The 24,641-nt window shown below is 56.3% G+C and overlaps 1 long non-coding RNA gene across 1 annotated transcript; it reads left to right on the plus strand.

The window, feature by feature from the left end:
- The first annotated feature begins 1,185 nt into the window (after positions 1 to 1,185).
- Positions 1,186 to 3,808, plus strand: LOC140607581 (uncharacterized). The gene is made up of 3 exons (XR_012009556.1): positions 1,186 to 2,417; positions 2,513 to 2,588; positions 2,756 to 3,808. It is a non-coding gene; the product is annotated as an uncharacterized lncRNA (long non-coding RNA).
- The last annotated feature ends 20,833 nt before the right edge of the window (positions 3,809 to 24,641 follow it).

A 24,641-nucleotide genomic window follows, 5' to 3' on the forward strand; every position in this document is an offset into this window, starting at 1 on the left:
TGTGTCCCACTCGCCATGTGCAGGCTGTCTCGGCAGGAGAGGCTCCCAAGGGCTGTGCAGTAGACAGGGCCCAGTGGCGCCCTGCCCCACCCTCTGCAGAGGACGCACATGGGTCTCACTCGGGTTGTAGGCCACTGCCGTAAACGGACAGCAGCATTTCTGAGGTGACCTTATTCACACCTTGGGACAAGCCCAGGACACCTTACCCCCCCCCCCCAAGCCCGGTAGCCAGAGGCAGGTATGGATGAGGACTCCCCGCCCACTGGGGCTGGACTGAGACAGTGAGGAGCCTGCAGGCAGGGAAAGCAGGCCGGGAAGCCGGGTCACTGCACTATCCATTCTCCTGCCAGCGGGGTCTCTGTGTCTCTCTGCCCAAGGTCACAGCCCCACTGGCTGTGCGGAGTCCCGCGCCCTTCAGGCCTGGAGTGGTAGCTGGTAGCCCTCCTTTGTTGCCCGCCCTGGGGACGGCTCCCGCTCTCCTTTCATGCGTGGGACTTCCATTTATCCGAGTCTGCGCTCAAATGCCCTGCGAAGGGCGCCGAACAAATGCACCGCCCCGGCCCTGACTCATGCCAAAGGCCACTCCGACATGTGCCTCTTGCAGGAGCTTGGAGCAACTCATGGAAGCCGGGAGAGACACCCCAGGCCGCGGTGGGGCCACCGCAGGACGTCTAGGGGCCGCGTGGGGAGCGCGCTGCATCAGGGCTCCCCGGCCGCTGCAGACCCGGTCTCCCGGCCACCTGCCCGGCCTCCGGGCCTAGCCTGGGGGTGCAGCGCTGGGGGGCGGGGGGCGCGGCCTCCTCCCCGACAGGCGCTCTGGTCACCCCGCGCGTGCACACCAGCCAGAAGCCCGCACAGCGCTGCGCGCGCCCGGGGCGCTCGGGGGGCCCGGGGCGGGGGTCCCAGGGGCGCGGCGCGGCCCCGTCCCGTCCCCGAGCGCGGCCCCGAGCCGCACGCCCCGCCCGCCGCGGCCCGCGAACCGCCGCGCGCACAGCCCCACGTGGGGCCGCAGGAGCTCGCGGCTCCGGCGCCGGATTGGCCGCCGCGCAGCCAATCAGAGGCCGCCGTCAGCAGCGGCTGCGACGATTGGCCGCCGCGGGCGGGCCGGGAGGGGGCGGGGCCCCCTTTTGTTCTCTCCTCCCCGGCGCCGGGCGCCCCACCTCCCGCTCCCGCCCCCGGGGACCCCCACCCGGAGCTCCGGGCCCGGGCCGCGGGGGAGCTGGCGGGGGGTCGCAGGCTGCCTCCCGCCGCCCCTCCGAAGTGGCCGCTGCGGGGCCCGGCCCTCCCCGCCCGCTGGTCCACACGCAGGAGAACGACCCTGCGGCCCGACACGCGGCCTGCGCGGGCTCTGACCTTGGACGAGCCCTCCGGGTCCTCCGTCGCGCGGTTCCCTTACCCTTGCTTTCTCCCTGTCCCCGAGGAGCTGGAGGAAAGAGCCTGGGATCCTTGAAAATGTAACCAGTAGATGATGGAAAGGCCCGGGCTTTTCCTGAGGGTGCGGTGGGGGAGGGCCGACCCCAAATTCAGGGTGATAGCCCTCCCCTGATGGCGTTGGAGGGGTGGTGAGGGCGCAGAGAGAAGCCCCTCCCTAAATCACCCCTGCTTTTTGCTCTCTCTCCCAGTGGTCCCCCTCTGGGGTGGAAAGGGGTGGCTCTGGAGGTGGGGCCCCACACTGGGGCTCCGGGCTGGGCTAAGGGTTCAGGGACTCAGGGTGAGTCTCCCTCCTGGCCCAGCACCTTCCCCCCAGAAGCATCTCCCAGTGTGGCCGTGGCCACAGACACACCCCGCAGGCAGATGCTACCCCAGGCTGTAGACACAGGGCTACCAAGTTCTGCACAGGCCTCGGGTCCCCAGCCAGCTGGGAGCTCAGAGACCCAACTGCTTTCCTCGCACCAGGTGGCAACAAGGAGACCACCAAGCCCTGGCGAGGGGCCCTAGCCCTAGGAAGGGGGCAGTCAAGCCCAGGGAACCCTCAGCTGCTCCCATCCCCCACTGGCCTGGAAAAGCCCCCAGGACCTAGTTGATGGAGAATAGGGAACCCTACCACTGGCCCAGGAGTAGCATCTCCACCAAAACAAGAGTCATCTGCCTGGAACTGGGAGTCCGTACAAACCATAATTCTTTGAGAAAGACCGACTGATCTGATCCTCGTTCAGCATGCCTCTGTGCCGCCTGGAGCCGTCCCTTAGCCATTCCCAACAAGCAGCATGGGAGCCAGGGGCCTCCCCCGCAGCCTGGCCATAGTGGCCCTGGAAGGACTCCCAGCCCCAGGGCCTTGGCAGGTGTCTGCTGCCTCCCTGGGGGCGGGGTGCTGGGAGGCTGACATCTGCAGTGTTTTTACTGTTGGACAAATTAAATCAATTAAACAGTCCCCATCCGGGTGGTTGGGCATAGCCACAGGAAGAAGGGAAGCAAAGGTAAGGGGACTGCACACCTGTCTCTTGGGGCGTCCCCTTGGTGAGAGTTCGGGGTGAAGATGCCAGTGGGATGCACCCCTTTACGTTCTGTTTAGGGGCAAAGACCCTCTGCTGACCACATCAAGGAAGAGAAGCCAGCCCAGGGGTGCGGTGGAGGAGACTCCGCGCATGGTAAGGGGGCCTCCTCCCTGCTCTTGCTCGCCGAGTGAGACCCCTTTCTCCACCTAAGATTCAGGCACTCTGGGCTTCTCAGCTGCTTGCCCTACACACTGAGGAGGCACCAGAAGCTTCCCTGCACCACAGGCTCCTTTCAGAGGTATTCTGTTGCTCTCACACAGAGGCCTCCGGAAGCAGGGAGGCTCCACGTAGAGAGGAGACGGCCCCAGGAGGCCCGGGGAGCCAGCAGAGGAAAGAGGAAACAGACTGCGGAGGTGATAGCGAGGCCCCCAGTTACCCACCTGCAGCGGAAGCCTCCCCCTCGGGCAGGCCCAGAACGATTTAGGAGCTGGCTGCTCTGTGACCCCGCTGACCTAGAGCCGGCCACTGCCCGGAGCCCATGTAGCTGCTGGAGTGCCCCGTGCCCAAGCCGCACCCTGTGCCCCGACTCCAGCGGAGCCACCTCCTCAGCACCGTCCTCCAGAGCCCCGGGCTGTTGGCCTCACATGGGGCTGCGGGGGGGGGCAGGGTCCCAGCGAGTCAGACGAGGCTCCCCAGCCAGCGGCCATCCCCGCACAGGTACTCGCCAAAGGGCTCTTGCTCATCACACGCCAGCAGCACAGTGGTGCTCTCACTGTCACCCTGAACTGCCAGGCCACGACTGTCCCTTGAAGTCAAGTGACTATGACTGGACCACCTGAAGCAGACAGGGTCCTATTAGTAATCGGCCACAGAGGACAGAGTGGTCAGCGGGAGCCCTCCATCTGCCGGCACTCAGGAGCCCCCGGGCAGAGGCCGAGAAAGGGCACTGGGGTTAGCCAGTGTCTGGGTTACGGGCTGGCCCAGGATCCCGCTTGCAGCCATTAGCCTGGGCCAGTTCCCTGGAAGATGAGAAGCCCATGGCGGGGGAGGACCTCAGCGTGGATGTGCAGGCAGGCGGCCCACGCTCCAGGCCCAGCTCTGCAGCCAGAGGTCCTGCCCGCTGGGGGAGAGGTGAGGAGGGGCAGGGAGAGGGTCCCTCTCTTGGTTCTTGCTCACATGTCACCTGCTGAGGACCCCCACTTTAGAGTAGAGTTTTGAGACACAGAGGTGTTGGGGGGGGATGGATGGGTCTTGGCCGGCTAGTATCACGTCCTAAGGAAGCGAAGGGCTGTCCGTCCAGCTTCCCTGAGAGCTGAGCGCACGGGCCCGGCAGGAACGAGCGGTTACGTGGCCCCCACGGGGAGCTGCGGTGCAGCCTGGGGGCGGGAAGCGGCCGCCGCGGGGTCTGGACACCGCGTCTGAAGACGGCTGCGGCCTCTGGCCCCTGCCGAGCCCGAACCAGGAGATCAAGCTCCGGCGCCGCCGAGGGCCGTCCCGGCGGGAGCCCGCGGGTCGGCAGGAGCGGTGCGGGGGCGCCCTCCAGCGGCCGCGGCGGCAGGGGCGGGCGGCAGGACCGCGGGGCGGGGAGCCGGCCCTCCCACCCCCGCCTGGCCTGGCCGCCGCGCGCTCCCGACCGGATGGGAGGTCACTGGGGAGCCCAACGGGGGGCGCCCGCTGAGTGTCACGAGCAAAATGCCTTTTGGGGAGTCTGCGGGCTTCCAGCCTGGATGCCCAGGCGGCAGAGTGGGGCCGGCCTGCAGGGGGCCGGGGGGGGTGTCTGGCTGCCTCCCAGCAGGTGCGGCTGTGCGCCTCTCCGCGGACGCGGCCTCGGGTGGGGTGCTCCCGGGTCAGGCACTGCTCACGGCGCGCAGGGGAGGATGGAGAGGGTGCGCGTCCCAGCCGCCGCAGGAGTCCTCAGCACCTCCGCCCCGTGGGCCTCCCGGGGTCAGGCGCGCTCCCGGAGCCGCCGGCACACGCTCTCTCCAATATTACTGCTTTCAATATTTCAGCAGCTTTGTTGAGCTACAATTCACACACCATACAATTCACCCGTTTGAAGTGTACGACTCCATGGTTTGGGTATATTACATCGTTAATTTTTAAAATTGTGGTAAAATATATATGATATTAAACTTGTCGTTTTATTGTTTAAGGATTTTATTTATTTATTCATGAGAGACACACAGAGAGAGGCAGACACAGGCAGAGGGAGAAGCAGGCTCCATGCAGGGAGCCCGATGGGGGACTCGATCCCGGGACCGCGGGGTCACGCCCTGAGCCAAAGGCAGACAGACGCTCAGCCCCTGAGCCACCCAGGTGCCCCTAAACTAGCCATTTTAAAATCACTTTTAGGTGCACAGTTCAGTGGCACTGTGAATATTGGAGAATATTCAAATCGTTGTGCAACCATGTGCACCCTTCCCAGAACCTTTTCATCATCCCAAACAGAAACTTTGTACTCATTAAGTGACAACCCCCTGGCCCACCCTCCCCCCAGCCCCCACTAACCTCTACCTTCCCTCTCAATGCATTGGCCTGTGCTAAATGTGTCATGTAGGTAGAATTATAGGCTTGTCTTTTCCTGTCTGACCCCAGTTCCTTAGCATCGTGTCCTCGAGGTTCGTCACACTGTGGCAGGTGTCAGAATGTCCTTCCTTTTTAAAGCTGAATAATATTCGGCTGTGTGGATGGACCACATTTTGTTTATCCTTCCTCTGCTGATGGATACCTGGGCTGTTGCCACCCCTTCCCTATGGTGAGGACCGGTGCAGTGAACACTGGCCACCGGGATCTGTGGAGCGCCTGCTTTCGGCCCTTGGGTGTGCCCTGGGCGGGGGGGGGGGGGGGAGGCAATCCCCTCTCCAGCGCTCTGAGTGTACAGACTTCCAGAAGGGCTGCATCAGCACTGCTCGAGGGTGCCCATTTCTCTGCATCCCCATCATCACTTGCTTCTTGTCTCCGTGTTATTATCACCGTGTAGCATTTCAACAAGTAATAATTTCATTACAAATTATGGATTCCTTGAAGATGATCTATAAGCGACGGAGGAGAAAACATTTTGTCTTTGCCGCCGGCCCCACCGCCGACGACTGGTTTTTACGAGGGGGGCTGGTTTGCCTTCTAAAGCCTGCGGCCTGGGAACGGCAGGATGCCGGCGGGGGTGCGCAGAGGCGCGGGGGCTGTGACGCTCTGCGCGCTTCGGGCGGAGCAGGCTGCGGGCGGGTGCGCAGCGCATCGCGGGGCTCGCGGGCCCACTCGCGGCCTCACCCGCCCGCGGAAGGACCGCAGCGGAGCCGCCCCCCGCCGGGCCCTGGAGCCGCGTGCTCATTGGTCGGGAGCGCGGCAGCCCGGGCCAATCACGCGGGGCGGCGGGCGCGTGCGCACCGGGCCCTACGTGCAGCCCCGCCCCCGCCGCGAGGGGCCGCCCCCGGCTGACCCTCGTCCCGCCCGGGCGCCTGGGGTCCTCGCGTGGGGTGCGCTTCTGGCCTGCGCCGGAGCCTGCGCGCGCTCCGGCCTCGTGGCGGGGCTCGGACAGGGTCCTGCAGGCGGGCCCGCCCCCCGCGCCCCCCGCGCCCTCGCCGGGCTGCCCCGCGATCGGTGCCCGCCCGCCCCTCCTCGGCCCCGGGCGCCCGGACCCTCTAACCTGCACCGGGAGCAGGAAGCGCTGCGAAGCCGCGGAAATGTTACTGCGGGAGAATCGGCGCCGCGGTGCCCAAGGAGGGGCAGGACCGCCGAGGGGCCCCTGGGGGCGGGGGCGGGGGCGGGGGGCGGCGTCCGGCCGCGCGCGCTGCGAGACAAAGGCGTCCGGGCCTGCGAGGCCCCGGCGGGTCCAGTCCGGGCGGGGCGGCCTCCCCTCCCCCTCCCCCTCCCCCTCCCCCTCCCCCTCCCCCTCCCCTCCTCCTCCCCTCCCCCCTCCCACCCCCGGGCCCAGCGCACGGGGTTCCAGAGCCCCCACTGGGTCAGCTTCGGGAGAGCCCGGGGCACCTGCGGCGAAGACGTGCCGGCCTCCCGGAGGGCCGCGGGGACCCTGGACCTCGGGACCTTGTCCCTTGTCTCGGGAGCCGGGCCTGCGCACCGACCGGCGGCCTCGGCGCTGAGAATCCCCCGCCACCCCCACTGTGACCCCGCCCCGCTGACCCACAGGGAGAGCCCCGGCGCCCTGGGAGGGACACGCACACCACTCACCAGGCCGATAACACCCCTCCCCCTGCCCTCCCCGCCCTGTAGCGGAGAGTCCTGGGGGCCGGCCCTGACCTGGGCCTCTGCTCCCCTGGGTGTGCCTCGGGAGCCCCAGGTCCTAGCTGGGAGGGGGAGGGCGGGCGCCGCCGGCGGAGGAGGCCCTCGGAGGCCGGGAGGCGAGCCTGTGAGAGTCGCTCAGCTCGCAGCCTCAGTGCTCTCGGCCCAAACTGGGAATCCCAATCAGCCGTCCACATGCATTGCTAGAGAATGGACGGCTGCCCACCCAGCCCTCACAGGGGAAGCCAAAGCCCTCCCAGGAACCCACAGCCCACGTCCTGTGCCCACTCCCCTGCTCTATCTCCTGGCCACAAACTGGCATGCGCCAGTTCCACTGGCCTTTCCACAGTTCCTGGAAGATACCCAGGCCTGCACTCACCCCAGGGCCTTTACACTGTCCGTACCTCTGGGAACCCCTCTTTTCCCTCCCATCTAGGTGCCCCATGTCCTTCAGATCTTCTTTCACGTCTTCCTGTCGGGGGGCCTCCTCCAGCCCCTACTTCCACTTTCATCCCCTCCCCCGCTCACATCCCCTGTGACACTGTAGCTTCCTTGTTTGTCAGTCTGTTTCCCTCTCCTAGGCTGTGAATTCTCTCTGCCCATTGTGTGTCCAGCTGCATCCTGCATGGTTCCCAGGAGGCCCTCCCTAAGTATCGGTTGACAATAAAGGAGTGGATATAAATCCACCATAAATCTGCAGACCACCTTCCAGATCAAGGTCGGCCCCCTCCCAGCCCCACCCGGAGCCAGTGCAGCAACAAAACGGGCCATGACGTGTAACGTACGGGACAAAATGTTAGCATTCTCAACGCATCAGAGGGTCTTTATTATTTATTTTAAAAGATTATTTATTTATTCATGAGAGACACACAGAGAGAGGCAGAGACACAGGCAGGAGGAGAAGCAGGCTCCACGCAGGGAGCCCGACGCAGGACTCCATCCTGGGTCTCCAGGATCACGGTCTGGGCTGAAGGCGGCGCTAAACCGCTGGGCCACCCGAGCTGCCCCAGAGGGTCTTTATTAATCAGCAAGGAAAAGGCCAAGGCTGCTAGCAGACCTTCTACTGTGACCCCAGGTTGCGCTCCAGCACCCAGGCTCAGACATGAGCCTTCAGGCAGCCAGGAGTGTCATTTCTCACCCACCGGGCTGGTACACATCGCAGGGTGGGTGCCGGGGAGAGGCGCCCACGGGAGCAGGGAGGGCAGTGACCGTGCAGGTTGACCCTGAGGACCCGAGGGAGTACAGCTTAGGGGTAGCTGGTGAGACCCTCCCTCAGGACAGCCCTGGCCTGCCTCCCTCCCTCCTCCGCCATCTGGATCCCAGTGCAGTCTGTACTTGATGCCCCGGGCACCAGCTGGGAGGAGATCCGCCTCTCTGGCTGGTAGGTGGCAATTCAGAGTGGCAGCTCCACTCGTGAGCTCCGTGGAGAGGCCCGCGGGCACCGTCAGGTGGGCGGGAGGCGGCCAGGGCAGCCTCAGAAATACTTGTTAAAGAGCCAATAAATCACAGCTCCGTGCACCTCTCCACCCTCTCCCCTCTGCATTGCTGCCTGACTTTTTTATATTGATGCATTTAATTTATCTCTAAAAATGGGCAGGACTGCTTGTTTGATTTCCACAGGGGCCACGTGGGGCAGAGAGCTGACAAATTATCTCCTGACCCTGGGTGGCTGATGTAATGGGTCCCCAGCGCTGAAGGCCCCGTTCCCGTCTCCCGGATGCTCCCTGGTTTGGCTCTGGGCCATTCCCCATACGGTGTCATCAGAGCTGCCACTGTCCTTGGCAGCTGGCTCATTTGTCCATGATAGTGGACACCCGTCAGTCCGGGAGGCCCCCGCAAGCCACAGGGTCTGGCCCCTGGCCTCTCTAGCCCAGGCCTCCCAGGGGACAGGCGGTCTCGGGACTGGGGTGGGGGCGGGGGCCTGACCTTCCCTGAGGCCTGACAAGGCTGCTGGGACAGTGTGGATTGTTCTTTTGCCTAAATCACCAAGACAGACAAGATCTGAGGGAGTCACAAAAAGGGATTTGTTTTCAGCAAAAGAAATCTGGAAAGTATCCAAGGGAGTTATTTGTCTACACCGGACAGGCTGAGGCCATCTGCGGCTGAAGGATGTCCCATAGCGGTTTCCAGAAGAATCCCAACAGAGGAGCCACGCTCTAGGTGTGACCCTCAACCTCCTTCCATGGACCTGAGGATGGATTTGAGGCAGCTTCATAACAAAATTGGCTGGGGTGCCCGGCTGGCTCAGTCAGCGGAGCCTAAAATCTTTTATTTTTATTTTTATTTTTTTATTTTTTTGAGCCTAAAATCTTTAAAAAAATTAACAGGGACTCCTGGGTGGCTCAGTAGTTGAGTGCCTCCCTTCGGCTCAGGGCATGACCCCGGGGTCCTAGGATCGAGTCCCACACTGGGCTCCCTGCAGGGACCTGCTTCACCCTCTGCCTGTGTCTCTGACTCTCATGAATAAATAAATAAAATCTTAAAAATATAAATAAATATCAAAACTGCTAATTAGCTTCTGAGACTAACGCGTAGATGGCAGACAGACACTGCGGCAGCCAGGGGTGGTGGGCCACCTCCGGTGCACGTGTCCCTGAGGTCCCCTCCCACACGTACCAGCCCAGGTCTGTGACCAGTAGGATAGGACAGATGGGACGCCGCGGCACTCCTGAGCTAGGTCCTGCCCCTAGGGCCCCGCAGCGCCACAGCCTCCCTCCAGGTGCTTGGCCAGATAGCCCGGGCCTCAGCCCATCAGAACACGGTCCTCCCCGACCCGGGGTCTAATCCCCTGGAGGCCCGGGCCGCGGGGCGGAGGTGCAGGTCTCAGGTGCTGGGGAACTTGGCCCCTCACGGCGGGCCCGTGTGGACGCGAAGGGGGCGTCTGCGGTGGCAGGGCTGGGAGCCGGAGAGAAGCCCGCGCAGCCTGGCTCACCCGGCCCCAGTCCTCTGGATTCGGGAAGCGTGATGCGAGCCGCTGGCTGCTCTGCCCTCCCACCCCCAGCCCTGCAGCCCGGCCTCCGCCAGCACGGCAGACGCTTCTGGAAGTGGGATAGATGTATCTGGAAGTGGTGATAAGAAAGACCCCGATTCGGGGGTCACCAGCAGTAGCACCCAACGGAGAGTTGGGGCCCACAGCAGAGGGTTCAATGCCAGGAGGCCGCATGCCTGGACCGTGTGGGGTGCACCTGCTGGGGCCCCGCTGCCTCGGGTTCCTGCCCACCCGCTGGGAAAGGCTCTCAGACCGCCTGTGGCATCGGTGGGTCGCCTGCCCTCATGCACCAGGCCGTGTCTTAGCTTCTCACCCAACACTGGGTGCCCGTTGCTTTTACAGCCAAGGATCCTGACTGAGAACGTAGCGCCCAGTGGCAGGCGGGTGCCCAAAAGTGAGAGCCTCTGTAAGGCCCGGGGCGCGGTGTGGATCCTTGCATCCATCTGCAGAGGCAAGTCCAGGGTGTGTCCAGGTAGGGATGGCGTGCTAGGAATAAATTCCACTCCGGTAGCACAATTAAGAGATTAACCTCATAGTGGCTCATTTTCCTCATATAACCAGAAATCTAGAGGTGGGGGCTGTCCCCGTCCAGGACCACACTCTTAGTCTCTCCGCTCCAACACTGCTAGCAGGAGGCTTGGCTTTTGTCCTCGTGGTTCACAAGGTGGTTGCCGGAGTTTCCAACATAGCTCACGCGCCACAGTCAAGGCATGGAAGGGAAAAAGAAAGAAGAAAAGAAAAGGAAGAGGAGGCAGGCCCGGTCATGTGTCCCCTTTTTATTTTTATTTTTTAAGATTTTACTTATTAGAGAGAGTATGTGTGAGCGCCCACCTGCGGGGGGAGGGGCAGAGGCAGAGGGAGCAGTTTCCCCGCGGAGCAGGGAGCTCGATGCAGGACTCGATCCCAGGACCCCGGGATCATGATCTGAGCTGAAGGAAGATGTTTGACCGACAACCCCCCAGGCGCCCTGCATCTGTCTCCTTTTATAGGAAGAGAGAAACCTCTCCGAGGAGCTTCTGCCTCAGATCCTACCCTAGGCCTTCTTGGCCAGAACAGAGCACGTGACCCCCCACCAGAGGCGGCTAGGAACCCGGTTGTCACGGCTGGTCCTAGCCACGCATAGCACATCCCCGGGGCTTAGCAGCCCCAACGAAGGAGCGGTTCCTTAGGCCAGAAAGAAGTGGGAGTGAATATCGGGTGGGCGGCGGGCATGCTGCCACAGGTGGGAAGACTCTGGCACACTCACACAGAAGACAGGTCTTTTTTTTTAAATAAGATTTTATTTTGGGGGATCCCTTGGTGGTGCAGCGGTTTGGTGCCTGCCTTTGGCCCAGGGCGTGATCCTGGAGACCCGGGATCGAGTCCCGTGTCAGGCTCCCGGTGCATGGAGCCTGCTTCTCCCTCTGCCTGTGTCTCTGCCTCTCTCTCTTCTCTCTGTGTGACTATCATAAAAAAAAAAAAAAAAAAAAAAAAAAGATTTTATTTTGGGGGATCCCTGGGTGGCTCAGCGGTTGAGTGTCTGCCTTCGGCTCAGGGCGTGACCCTGGGGTCCCGGGATCGAGTCCCACATCGGGCTCCCCCATTCGTGACAGGCTCCCCAGCACGACCAGCACGCTCCCCGAGACAGCTTACCTGGGCCACGGGGTGTGGCCGTCTGTAGGCTACTCCTAGATGTTGCCAAACCGCGTTCTGAAATGTGTCACCTTCTATCCGACGGGTTCCTCCTTCCCAGCGATGGTCAACGGCCCGGGGTCCGCCAGCCTGGTGCACCGACCCGCAGCCCCGAATCCCAGCCTGAGCAGAGGCAGCACAGAACCTGCTCTGCCGATGGGCGGCAGCACGGCTGACAGCAGGGGTGGCAGCGGCCGGGGGTGTCTGGCAGGCGGAATTGGTTGCATTTTGCTGTATGCGGTGGCGGCGGCAGCAGGGCTGTGCCCGCCTACCCGGCTCTGCAGCAGGCCAACCCTCTGCAGGCCGAGCGGCCAACTCTTGCTTTCTGCTCGGGTCATGATCTCAGGGCTCTGTGAGATCAGGGCCCACGGCCGGCTCTCTGTTCAGTCCGCCCGAGAGTCGCCCTCTCCCTCTGCCCCCCGCTGCTCATACGGGCTCGCCCGTGCTCTCTCTCTCTCTCTCTCTCTCTCTCACACACACACACACACACACACACATACATAAATCTTTAAAAAAAATTTCCTCTTCAGGGGCCCCTGGCTGGCTCACTTGGGGAGCCAGAAGACTCTTGATCTCGGGGTTGTAAGCTCAAGCTCCACGTTAGGCGTAGAGATTCTTAAAAATAAAATCTTTTGGGATCCCTGGGTGGCGCAGTGGTTTGGCGCCTGCCTTTGGCCCAGGGCACGGTCCTGGAGACCCAGGATCGAATCCCACGTCAGGCTCCCGGTGCATGGAGCCTGCTTCTCCCTCTGCCTGTGTCTCTGCCTCTCTCTCTCTCTCTCTCTCTCTGTGACTATCATAAATAAATAAAAATTCAAAAACAAATAAAAAATAAAAAATAGATTTAAAAAAAATAAAATCTTTTTTTTTTTTTTAAGATTTTATTCATTCATGAGAGACACGGAGAGAGGCAGAGACACAGGCAGAGGGAGAAGCGGGCTCCTGTCTGCACAGCAGGGCTGAGCTTAACCATGGCTTGTGGCAGCGGCAAGTGCGAGACTCTTGGCCCAGCCGTCGTCGAGCAGAGAATATATGATCATCAGGGGAACGCTTACGTCATCATGGCAAGTGAGAGGAACAGGATATACCTGGAGTTGTCTTGGCAAAGTCTGATGAAGTGTCATTTATTGAAAGCAAGAAACCAATTACCCAGGCTAAGCTTTTAGCTTTGTTGGCAGAGCGGCTGGGAATGTATCCCTGGAAAATCAGCGCGAGCCTTCGAATGTAAATGGCCTTGGAGGAAGCTCAGGGGCGTTGGCGGAGAGAGTTGGGCAAGTGGACACCCCCAGACGAGCTCATCAAGACTCATGCATGACAGCTCCCATCACTGTGTATGTGTAAAAACAAGAAACTTAGAGCCGCCTCCGTGGCCGCGAGTGAGAGGGGTTAACGGACAGTGAATTTCCACGGCGGAACACTACACGGCCGCCAAGAAGGTGCACCTAAGTGTATTGACCTGGAAAGATGGTGACACCCGGCATGTTGATACGAGAAAAACCAGATCATGGAAGCGTATATCCTTTGTACTATGACATTACAGGGGCGCCCCGGGGGGCTCAGCAGCTGAGCGTCTGCCTTCGGCCCAGGGCCTGACCTCGGGGTCCTGGGATCGAGTCCTTTGTCAGGCTCCCCGCAGGGAGCCTGCTTCTCCCTCTGCCTGTGTCTCTGCCTCTCTCTCTGTGTCTCTCATGAATAAATAAATAACATCTTTAAAAAATATACGCACATTACAAACCATAGAAGAGACTTCTGTTTCTGGCCATCATGGGATACGCAGCATGGGATTTGTCCTGCTGTCACCAAGAAGACTGGAAAGAAAAGAAAATATGTAGCAACGTTTTCTAAGATGTTGGACAACAGGCAGCCTGGGACTGTGGGGTCCCTAAGAGACGAAAAACAAAAATGTGGGCCCTACAAGGATCTTACCTTTCTGCCTGGAGTGCTCTCAGGATGGAGGCACAGGGACTGGAGCAGGGTGGGGCGGAAGCACTTGGGAGCAGCAGGCCAGAGCACCTCAGCCAGCGTGGCTGTGCAGAGAAGGGGCTCCCGAAATCCACACAGAGGCTCCTTGAAGGTTTTTGGGAAATTTTAGACCCGGCCTGTGTTCAAGGAAACCCCATGAGACTCCGCAGAGAACGGCTCCTGGTGAACTGTAGAGCTGAACCTTTCCCAGAGCTCACCTGGGACGAGAGACCCTGGGGTCCCAGCAGACCTCGTGAGGCACCCGGAGGATTGCACGGAAAGCCCATTAGTCATGTCTGGGTAGGACAGCTAAGCTACCCCTGGGGGAAAAGGCTAACCCAGACTCACTCAGATGAAGCTTTCAGTTAGCCTCAGAAAAGGGGATCATGGGTGGCTTAGTCAGTGGAACAAACATGAGTCTCTTGATCTCAGGGTGGTGAGGTCAAGCCCTACAGTGGGCACAGGGCCTACTTAAAATTAAAAAAAAAAAAAAAATTAAAAAAAAAAAAGGAGAGAAAGAGATTTTTTAAAAAATATTTTATTTATTTATTCATGAGAGACACAGACTGAGATAGAGGCAGAGACACAGGCAGAGGGAGAAGCAGGCTCCGTGCAGGGAGCCCGATATAGGACCTGATCCCGGGACTCCAGGATCACACCCTGGACCGAAGGCAGGCACCAAACCGCTGAGCCACCTAGGGATCCCCAGAAAGAGATTATATAAAAGAAGCCAATGGAACCTTTAAAACTGAAAATTAAAATTAACTGGAATTAAAAATGAACTATATGGACCTAGAAGCAGATAATGAGCAAAACAGAAGATCAGTCAGTTTGAGATCCCAACAATAAAAGCTGTCCAAACTAAATCACAGCAAGAAAAATGGGTGAAAAGTGAATAGAAACCCAGTGATGCTGTGGGACTGAAGCAATCAGCCCAACCTATATATAATCAGAATTTGAAAAAATAATGGCTAAAATTTTTCCAAAGTTGTTGGAAACTATAAAGGCACAGATCCAAAAATATGACAAACCCCAGCAAAGTAAAGATAAATAAAGGGCCAGCTGAGTGGCTCAGTGAGTGAAACATCTGCCTTCGGCTCAGGTCATGATCCCAGGGTCCTGGGGTGGAGTCCAGCCTCGGGCTCCCCACTCTGCGGGGAGTCTGCCCCTCCCTCTGCCTGTGCTCTCTGTCTTTCTCTCTCTGTGAATAAGTAAAATCTTTAAAAGAAAGATAAGTAAAACCACACTATAACAGATCTGAATCAAAATTTTGAAAATAGGGCAGCCCCGGTGGCACAGCAGTTAGCGCCGCCTGCAGCCTGGGGTGTGATCCTGGAGACCCGGGATAAAGTCCCACATCGGGCTCCCTGCACGGAGCCTGCTTCTCCCTCTGCCTGTGTTTCTGCCTCTCTGCCTGCCTCTCTCTCTCTCTGCCTCTGAATAAATAAAAAATAATAATAAATAAAAATAAAAAATATAAAAAAATAAAAAAACAAAACAAAATTTTGAAAACCAGTAGTAAAAAGGGTAAAAAGCATCCAGGGAGAAAAAAGATATGTTCCGTTGAGGGAAACAAAGACAAGAAGGACTACTGACTTATTGTAAGAAACAATGCAAACCAGAAGACAATGTAATGACATATCTAAATTGCTAAAAAGGAGGAAAAACACCCTATTAACTAGAATTCTGTACCCAGAGATAATGCTACTCAAAAAGGAAGGCAAAACAAAACTTTTTCAGACAAACAAGGCTGAAATCATTGATTGTTGGCTGACGTGCACTACAAGAAATATTAAAGGAAAAGCTATGTGGGGCGCCTGTCCAGCTCAGTAGTAGAGTGTGTGACTCTGGATCTCAAGGCTGTGGGTTCGAGTCTTACACTGGGTATAGAGATTAGTTTTAAAAATAAAATCTTTATTTATTTTTCAAGTATTTTATTTTTTTATTCATGAGACACACACACACACACAGAGGCAGAGACATAGGCAGAGGTTCTGAGAAGCAGGCTCCCTGTGGGGAGCCCGACATGGGACTCAGGATCAGGCCCTGGGCTGAAGGCAGCACTAAACCGCTGAGCCACCCAGGCTGCCCTAAAATTATTTTTTTAAAAAGGAAAAGCTACAAACTGAAGAAAATTGATACCAAAGAATGCCAAAAATGGGAAATGTAAGAATTTTTATATTTTTAATTCTTTTAGAATATAGTTGATTTTGGGGGCGCCTGGGTGGCTCAGTGGGTCTAGCATCTGCCTTTGGCTCAGCTAGATCAGCTAAGTGTCTGACTCTTGGTTTTGGCTCAGGTCATGATCTCGGGGTCCTTCCTGGGATCGAGTCCCACTTTGGGCTCCCTGCTTGGCACGGAGCCTGCTTCTCCCTCTGCCTCTGCTGCTCCCCCTCCTTGTGCTCACTTCCTCGCTCTCTCTCACTGTCTGATAAATAAAATATTTTTTAAAATATATAACTGACTTTATTTTTTAAAGATTTATTTATTTATTTTAGAGGGGAAGAAGGGCAGAGGGAGAGAGAGGATCTCAAGCAGACTCCATACTGTGTATTGAGCCGATCACAGGGCTTGATTCCACAACCCTGAGATCCTGACCTGAGCTGAAACCAAGAGTCAAACGCTTTACTGACTGAGCCATCCAGGCGCTGCCTAAAGATAGTTGACTCTGAAGCAAAAATGAATAGCAGTGCATCATTAGGTTTTAACACATGTAAAAGTATGATATGTCACAACTAGCACAAAAACAAGAAAAAGGAAATAGAAGTGTATTATTGTAAGGTTCTTACATCAGATGTGGACTGGTAAAATCTGTACGTGGAGGTAGAGTGTGCTATGTCTGGAGAGAAAGAGAGAGAGGCCGGAGGGGGTAGGGGAGCGGGAATGGCAGAGATGGCCATACTGGATGAGGAACAAAACCAAGTAACTGATGCCTGCCAGAAACACACGTTGGACAGAAATAGGTTAAAAGTCTAAAAATGGACCATATTATAGCTTGCAAACAGTAATCATAAGAAAGGGGAGTTGCAGGCACCCGGGCAGCTCAGTGGGCGAAGCATCTGCCTTCGGCTCAGCTCATGATCCCGGGTCCTGTGGTCGAGGCCCGCGTCAGGCTCCCTGCTCAGCGAGGAGTCTGCTTCTCCCTCTGCCTCTGCTCGTGATCTCTCACTCTCTCACTCTCTCTTCAAATAAATTAAATCTAGAAGAAGAAGAAGGGGGAGGAGGAGGAGGAGGACGACGATGACGACGACGACGACACCTGGGTGGCTCAGCGGTGGAGAGGCTGCCTTCCACTCAGGTCTTGACCCCAGGGTCCCAGGATCGAGTCCCGTGTTGGGCTCCCCGCATGGAGCCTGCTTCTCCCTCTGTCTCTGCCTCTGCCTCTCTCTCTGTCTCTCATGAATGAATAAATAAAATCTTTAAAAAAAAAAAAGGAAAAAATAAGGAGAGTTGCTATATTAGTATCAGACAAAGTAGATTTAAGGACAGGGAATATTTTCAGAGGTAAAACCATTACGATTCTAAAGGTATATACACCTAATAACAAAGTTCCAAAATATGTGACAAAAATCTCACTGAAAGTTCACATGTAGAGTTGATTTCAACAATCTTCTCCTAGAAATTGAGAAGACAGAGGTGCCTGGCTCACTCAGTAGAGAATGTGACTCTTGATCTCCCGGTCATGAGTTCAGGTCCCACATTGGGCATAGAGCTCACTTAATAATAATAATAACAGGGATCCCTGGGTGGCGCAGCGGTTTGGCGCCTGCCTTTGGCCCAGGGCGCGATCCTGGAGACCCGGGATCGAATCCCACGTCGGGCTCCCGGTGCATGGAGCCTGCTTCTCCCTCTGCCTGTGTCTCTGCCTCTCTCTCTCTCTCTCTCTCTGTGACTATCCTAAATAAATAAATAAAATATTTAAAAATAATAATAATAATAATAACAAAAGTCACAAACAAGAATGTGAGACGACAATAAAAAAAAAAAAATTGGGATCCCTGGGTGGCGCAGCGGTTTGGCGCCTGCCTTTGGCCCGGGGCGCGATCCTGGAGACCCGGGATCGAATCCCACGTCGGGCTCCCGGTGCATGGAGCCTGTTTCTCCCTCTGCCTGTGTCTCTGCCTCTCTCTGTCTCTGTGTCTCTCATGAATAAATAAATAAAACCTTTAAAAAAAAAAAAAAAAAAATTAGCGAGGAATAGAATACCCGAACCAACTACATCACCACTCAGAACTTGACCTAATTAACATTTTTAGAACACTGAACCCCAGATGGCAAAATCCACATCATTTCCCTTTTTTCTTTAAATTAATTATTTTTTTTAAAGTATGCTCCACACCCGCTCTGAGGCTTGAACTCGTAAGCCCAAGTGTTGCATGCTCTGTTGACTGAGGCAGCCAGGTGCCCTGCACATCCTTTCCAAGTATACGTAGAAAATTAACTAAGTGGGCACCTGGGTGGCTCAGTCGGTTAGGCTCAGGTCATGATCTCAGGGTTGTGACATCGAGCCCTGCATCTGATTCCAAGCCGGATGGGAGTCTGCTTGAGATTCTTTCTCTCTGTCTCCCCCTGCCCCTCCCCACTATCTAAAAATAAATTAAGATTGACCAAATTCAGGACACCTGGGTGGCTCAGCAGTTGAGCATCTGCCTTCAGCTCAGAGCGGGATCCCGAGGTCCTGGGATCAAGTCCCACATCCAGCTCCCCGCAGGGAGCCTGTTTCTCCCTCTGCCTGTGTCTCTCCCTCTGTGTGTGTGTCTCTCATGAATAAATAAACAAAATCTTTAAATTAATAATAATAATAATAATAATAGTAATAATAAAAGATTGACCAAATTCCGGGCTATAAAACAAGTTTTAATAAATCCAAAAGGGGGGATCCCTGGGTGGCGCAGCGGTTTAGCGCCTGCCTTTGGCCCAGGGTGTGATCCTGGAGACCCGGGATCGAATCCCACGTCAGGCTCCCGGTGCATGGAGCCTGCTTCTCCCTCTGCCTGTGTCTCTGCCTCTCTCTCTCTCTCTCTCTCTGATTCATCAATAAATAAAAATTTTAAAAAAATAAAATAAAATAAAAAAAATAAATCCAAAAGGGGGATCCCTGGGTGGTGCAGCAGTTTGGTGCCTGCCTTTGGCCCAGAGCGCGATCCTGGAGACCCGGGATCGAATCCCATGTCAGGCTCCTGGTACATGGAGCCTGCTTCTCCCTCTGCCTATGTCTCTGCCTCTCTCTCTCTCTCTGTATTACTATCATAAATAAATAATAAAAAAAATTAAAAAATAAATAAATAAATCCAAAAGGATTGAAAGAATATAGATTATGTTTTCTGACCTCTACAAAAGTAAAGTAGAAATCAACAACATAAAGATTCTGGAAAAATTAAAAATATTTGGAAGTAACCAACATATTTCTAAGATTTTTGTGGATTATAAAATAAATCACAAGAGAAATTAGGACATATTTTTAACCAAATGATATGGAAAACACAATATATCAAAAATTTGGTGCTTCAACCACAGCAATGCTTAGAGGATATATATAGTTTTAAATGTTTACATTAAAAAATTGGGATCCCTGGGTGGCGCAGCGGTTTGGCGCCTGCCTTTGGCCCAGGGCGCGATCCTGGAGACCTGGGATCGAATCCCACGTCGGGCTCCCGGTGCGTGGAGCCTGCTTCTCCCTCTGCCTATGTCTCTGCCTCTCTCTCTCTCTCTCTCTGTGTGACTATCATAAATAAATAAAGAAAAAAATATAAAAAAAAAAATAATAATAAGGGGGATCCCTGGGTGGCGCAGAGGTTTGGCGCCTGCCTTTGGCCCAGGGCGCGATCCTGGAGACGCGGGATCGAATCCCATGTTGGCTCCCGGTGCATGGAGCCTGCTTCTCCCTGCCTGTGTGTCTCTGCCTCTCTCTCTCTCTTTCTCTCTCTCTTTGTGTGTGACTATCATAAATAAATAAAAATTAAAAAAAAAAAACTTCAAAAAAAATAAAAATAAAAATAATAATAATAATAAGGGTCCGAAATCAAGTATATCTGCTTCTATCTTAAGACCTGGAAAAAAAAAAAGAAGAATAAGAAGAAGAGCAAATTAAATCCAAAATAGAAAGGACAAAGAAAATAGCAAAAATCAATGATATAGAAAATGAATAAGCAATAGAGAAAAATCAATTAAAGGAAAAACTAGCTCTTTGAAAACCTCAGTAACTTTGATAAAGCTCTAGTCACACTGATTTGTTTTATGGGCTGACTTGTGTCCCCACAAAATTCATGCGTTGAAGTCCTAAGCCCTGGGCTTAAACGTAAAATGTAAAGCTCTGTGACTTCTAGAACGGACAGAAGAAAATCTACATGACCTCGGATTTGAGTTTCTGGATGTAACACCAAAATCCTGATCCACAAAAGAAAAAATTGAATTGGACTTTATTAAACTTTAAAACTTTTACTCTGGGCAGCCCCGGTGGCTCAGCGGTTTAGCGCCACCTACAACTCAGGGCGTGATCCTAGAGACCTGGGATCGAGTCCCATGTCGGAGCCTGCTTCTCCCTCTGCCTGTGTCTCTGATTCTTTTTCTCTCTGTGTCTCTAATGAATAAGTAAATAAAAAATCTTTAAAAACAAACAAAAAAAAATGGGCAGATGAACTGAATAGACCTCTCACCTAAGATACACAGGTGACAAACATGTGAAATCATGTTGAACCTAATTTGTCATTTGAGAAATGCAAGATTAAGACAAGTTACAGCTACACTACTATTCAAATGGCTAAAGTTAAAACAAAAAAACACCCCCCCCCCAAAAAAAAAACAGGGGCACCTGGGTAACTCAGTAGTTTGGGCACCTGACTCTTGGTTTTGGTTCAGGTCATGATGTGTACTCAGTGCAAAGTCCGCTTGAGATTTCCTCTCCCTCCTCCGTGCTTGTGCTTGCTCTCTCTCTTTCTTTCTCTTTCTCTCTCTCTCTCTCTCTCTAAAATAGCTAGCTAAATAAAATATTTTAAAATTAAATCAAAAACTGGGATCTGGGTGGCTCAGCAGTGGAGAGTCTGCCTTCGGCCCAGGCCATGATCCCGGGGTCCTGGGATCGAGTCCCGCGTCGGGCTCCCTGCATGGAGCCTGCTTCTCCCTCTGCCTGTGTCTCTGCCTCTCTCTGTGTGTCTCAAGAATAAATAAATAAAATCTTTAAAAAAAATTTAAAGTAAAAATCTGACATGTCAGTTCCTCAAAAATATTAAAAAGAGAATGATCATCTATATATATGACCCTGAAATTTCACTTCTGGGCATTAACCAAAGGAACTGAAAGCAGGGTCTTAGCTATTTGCAGCCCAATATTCATAGCAGCCCTACTCACAAGGGCCAGCGTGAAGCACCCAAGTGTCCATCCGCAGATGGATGGATCAACGAAATGGGCCCCCACATGAGGAGTGTTACCTGCCCTTAGAAAGGAAGGAAATCCTAACACATGCTACAACAGATGAAGCCTGAAGACATTATACCAAGTGAAAGCAGCCCGCACCGCAGGGCAGCTTATGAGGAACCTGCTGGATGAGGTCCCTGGGGTAGACGGAAGGACGGCAGGCGCCGGGCCGGGGCAGGCGGGCGGTTGGTTGGTGGGGACAGAGTTTCAGTTCTACAAAATGAAAACAGTTCTGGAGATGGGTGGCACCACCATGAACTCAACACCGCCGAACGCTTAAAAGTGGTTCTGATGGGAAATCCTACATTATGTGTGTTTTACCACATTTAGAAAAGGAAAAGCGAGAATATGAGATTGCAGGCAAGGAGCAGAGCATCGGAAACTGTGGCTCACTGCCCGCGGGATCGCGGAGCGGCCGCCCGTGGAGGGGAGCTGTGGTCCTTACAAGGACAAACCTCAAAAACAAAAACAAAAACAAAAGCAAAACAAACAAAAAAAACAAAGACAAACCTAATTTTTACCATTGAATCCAGTGACTCCCCGGGCGGTTTATCCACCTGATTTGAGAGCCTGTGTCCGCGCCAAAGCCTCCACAGACACGTTTGTAATGGTTTTTTTTTTTTTTAAGGATTTTATTTATTTATTCATGAGACACACAGAGAGAGGCAGAGACCCAGGCAGAGGGAGAAGCAGGCTTCCTGCAGGGAGCCCGACCTGGGACTCGATCTGGGACCCGGGGTCACGCCCTGGGCCGGAGGCAGCCGCTCCTCCGCTGAGCCCCCCGGGCGCCCCTGTAATGGTTTTATTGCCAAGGGCCGGGAGCCGACCACAGGCCCATGAGGAGGTGACCGTGGGCCGCGCACGTGGGACAGTGGCCGGTGATCAGGCCGGAGGCAGCGGCCGGGGACTCAGGGAAGCCACAGAGCTGGGCTCGAAAGCCAAAAAGGTCGGTGTGAAAGGCCACATCCTGTCCCTTCCATGTCGACGGGCTTCTAGAAAAGGCGACCGAGAGAGCGACAACAAGAGAGTAAATAGGGTGATCGCCAGGGGCCTGATGGGGGTGGCGTGGGGTGGGGGGGGTGGAGAAGACACAGCACAGAGCAGGCCCGGGGGGGGCCCTAGCTCCACAGTCCTGGGGCGGGGGGCTGCGCTTCTGCAGGCTTTTCCAGCAGGACAGTGAGCCATCACGTGCACGACGCTTCCCAGGCGACTCAGTAGGTCAGGGGACCGCAGGAAGGACAAGGAGACAAGCCACGGCAGGAGGACCCGGGCAGGAGGACCCCGGCAGGGGGACTGGGTCTGTGACAGGGGCCTGGAGCTGCAGCGGGACGGAGGCGGTTTCCCCGGGGCGCTCGTCACACCCTGGCCCCCGGCAGGTGCGCTGGGACTGGGTGGCGGAGTCGCTGGGTGCTGGCTGCTGGGTGCTGGGTGCTGCGAGCCGGGTTGCCTGCCGTGGGGTGGGAGTTGGCCGAGAAGCAGGGGGCTGGGGCTGGAGGTGGGAAGGCCGTGGGTGCTCTCGATTGCTTTACAAGAAGCACAGGCGGTCGCAGGTAGGAAGGTGCGTGCACCTGTGTGCACGTGAGCACATGCACGCGTCACTCCCCGCTCTGTCACCAGAAGGGGCTGCAAGCCAGGGCACCCCAGGGGCACTGAGCACGCCCAGCCGCCCCAGTGTGGCCTCTGATTCCATCCTCCAAGGAAAGGAGAAGCTGGAGGCCAGCCGACCCTAGGACCGAGGCGGGGGTGTCCAGGGAGCCTGCTGCGTCCCGCCGGGGCCAGAGGGGGGACACGCGGGCGACGATCCACACCGCGGGGCCTTTGGAGTGAAGCAGTAAGTGGATTACAGCCCACAGCATCCCGGATACTGAAATATCCACTGGTGGGGACACACGACAAATGAGGGGATGGAGGACACACGAGCTCCCACGCAGACCTGGGAATCATTTATGGAGAGGCTCCCCGCTCGAGAAGGAGAGGCGTAGGCGGAGCAGGACCCCTGGGCCCACGCGGTGACGTCCCCCCAAAGAGAATGGTCACACGCCCTGAGGACAATGAACACACCCCAGCCAGGGCTCACGGCCCGTCCTCGGTGACAAATCACACTGACAGCAGGGACCCCTGAGTGACGTGATGAGAAGCCTTCAGCTCCGTGGTCTTCCTCCCCAAACCCATCGCCCAACGTGAGACATGTCCCGATGGAGGGAGGGTCCCAGCACCCCCAGAACTGCTGGGCCACCTGAAACCAAGGACAGGAGAGCCAGCACAGCCCAGAGGCGTCGGGGAAATGTGACGTTCAGGGTGGAGAGAGGGTGTGACGGGAACCAAGGAAACCTGAACAGAGTGTAGACTTTGATTAACCACAGGGAGCCTGTGCTGGTCCCAGATTCGGATTCGTGGGGAGGGCGGGAGACGTGGGGCGGGGCGGATGGGGACTCGGGACAGCCGTGACCCCCGAGTTCTGGGAATCCGAAACTGTCCTAAGATTGAAAGTTGATTAAAAAGAAAATGAAGAAAAATTTTAAAATTAAAAAAAAAAGAAAATGAAGGATGGAAGGGAGGGAGGTAGGGAGGGGAGGAAGAGAAAGAAGCAGCAGACAATGGGCATCGCTGGGGGTGGGGTGGGGGGGGCGTCGAACACCCCGCATGAACGTGTCTTTTCCTCTTCAAGGCACAGGAGAGAAACAGACGGCCTACCCCGGGCTCACAAGCTCTCCTCAGCGATACACGGTGATACACGGCGATCACTTCTCCTTTATACTTCCCAAGTGCTTGGGGCGCGCGGGGGGCTCAGCGGTTGAGCCCCTGCCTTGGCCCAGGGCGTGACCCCAGGGTCCCGGGATCGGATCCCACATCAGGCCCCCCGCATGGAGCCTGCTTCTCCCTCTACCTGTGTCTCTGCCTCTCTCTGTGTCTCTCATGAATAAATAAATTAAATCTTAAAAAAATATATTTTCCAAGTGCTTTACCTTTACACACAGACATGATGCATTATTTCTTTTTTAAAGATTTTATTTTTTTAAAGATTTTATCTATTCATGAGACACACAGAGAGAGGCAGAGACACAGGCAGAGGGAGAAGCCGGCTCCATGCAAGAGTCCGACCTGGGACTCGATTCCGGAACCCCGGGGTCACGCCCTGGGCTGAGGGCAGAAGCTCCACCACGGAGCCCCCCCCCCCGCCCCCCAATGTGTTATTCCCTGAACACAGAGCCATGTGTCTGACTCCGGAGGCGGGGTCCTCGGGGCAGGGGCGGAGGCCTCTGACATCGCGGGGTCTCCCCTCAGGAGGGGGACGGAGGCTCCTCGGAGGCCAGCCGCAGTGGGCCGCGTGGCGGTCACAGAGAGCCACCGAGAATTACGGGGCCTCCTGCCTCTCTTCACCCGAGCAGGGGAGGCAGGATGCCCCTCGTGTCCTGCGGGAGCCACGCGCGGCTCGAGCCTCCCTCCTGGCCCCGGGGTGGGGGGACGGGACATCCCAATGCCACTGCCTCGGCCTCTACCCCCCTGGGCAGAGCCGGCTGCTGGGCAGGGACCAGGCGCCTACTTCTCACCGGCCAGCGGCTGTCTTTCCAGAAAGGACGGCGGGGAGGGGGGCGGGGGCGGGACGCTGGGCCGGCCCGGGCCCTCGGCATGGCTGCAGCTTCACCTGGGCAGGGTCCAGCCCCTGGGGTGGCCCCCACGGCCCTCAGGAGCCCCTGCCCATGGGACAGCTGTGACCCCCCGGGGCCCTGAGTGTGGGTGTCAGACGCGGGGCTCCCTCTAGTGTCCCCCCACTGCGTCCCAGCTTACCCTCAGCCCTCAGCTCCACTTTGGGGAAGACCAGTCGGGGGGGGGGGGGGGGGGGAGGGGGCGGGCGGGGGCACCAGAGCCCCCACTCCTCAGCCCCTCATCTCTGGGGGCCTGGGCTGGAGGAGTGCCATCCTCCTGGAGGAGTG

The sequence above is a fragment of the Canis lupus genome, chromosome 16, assembly GCF_048164855.1.
Source record: "Canis lupus baileyi chromosome 16, mCanLup2.hap1, whole genome shotgun sequence".
NCBI classification, from domain to species: domain Eukaryota; kingdom Metazoa; phylum Chordata; class Mammalia; order Carnivora; family Canidae; genus Canis; species Canis lupus.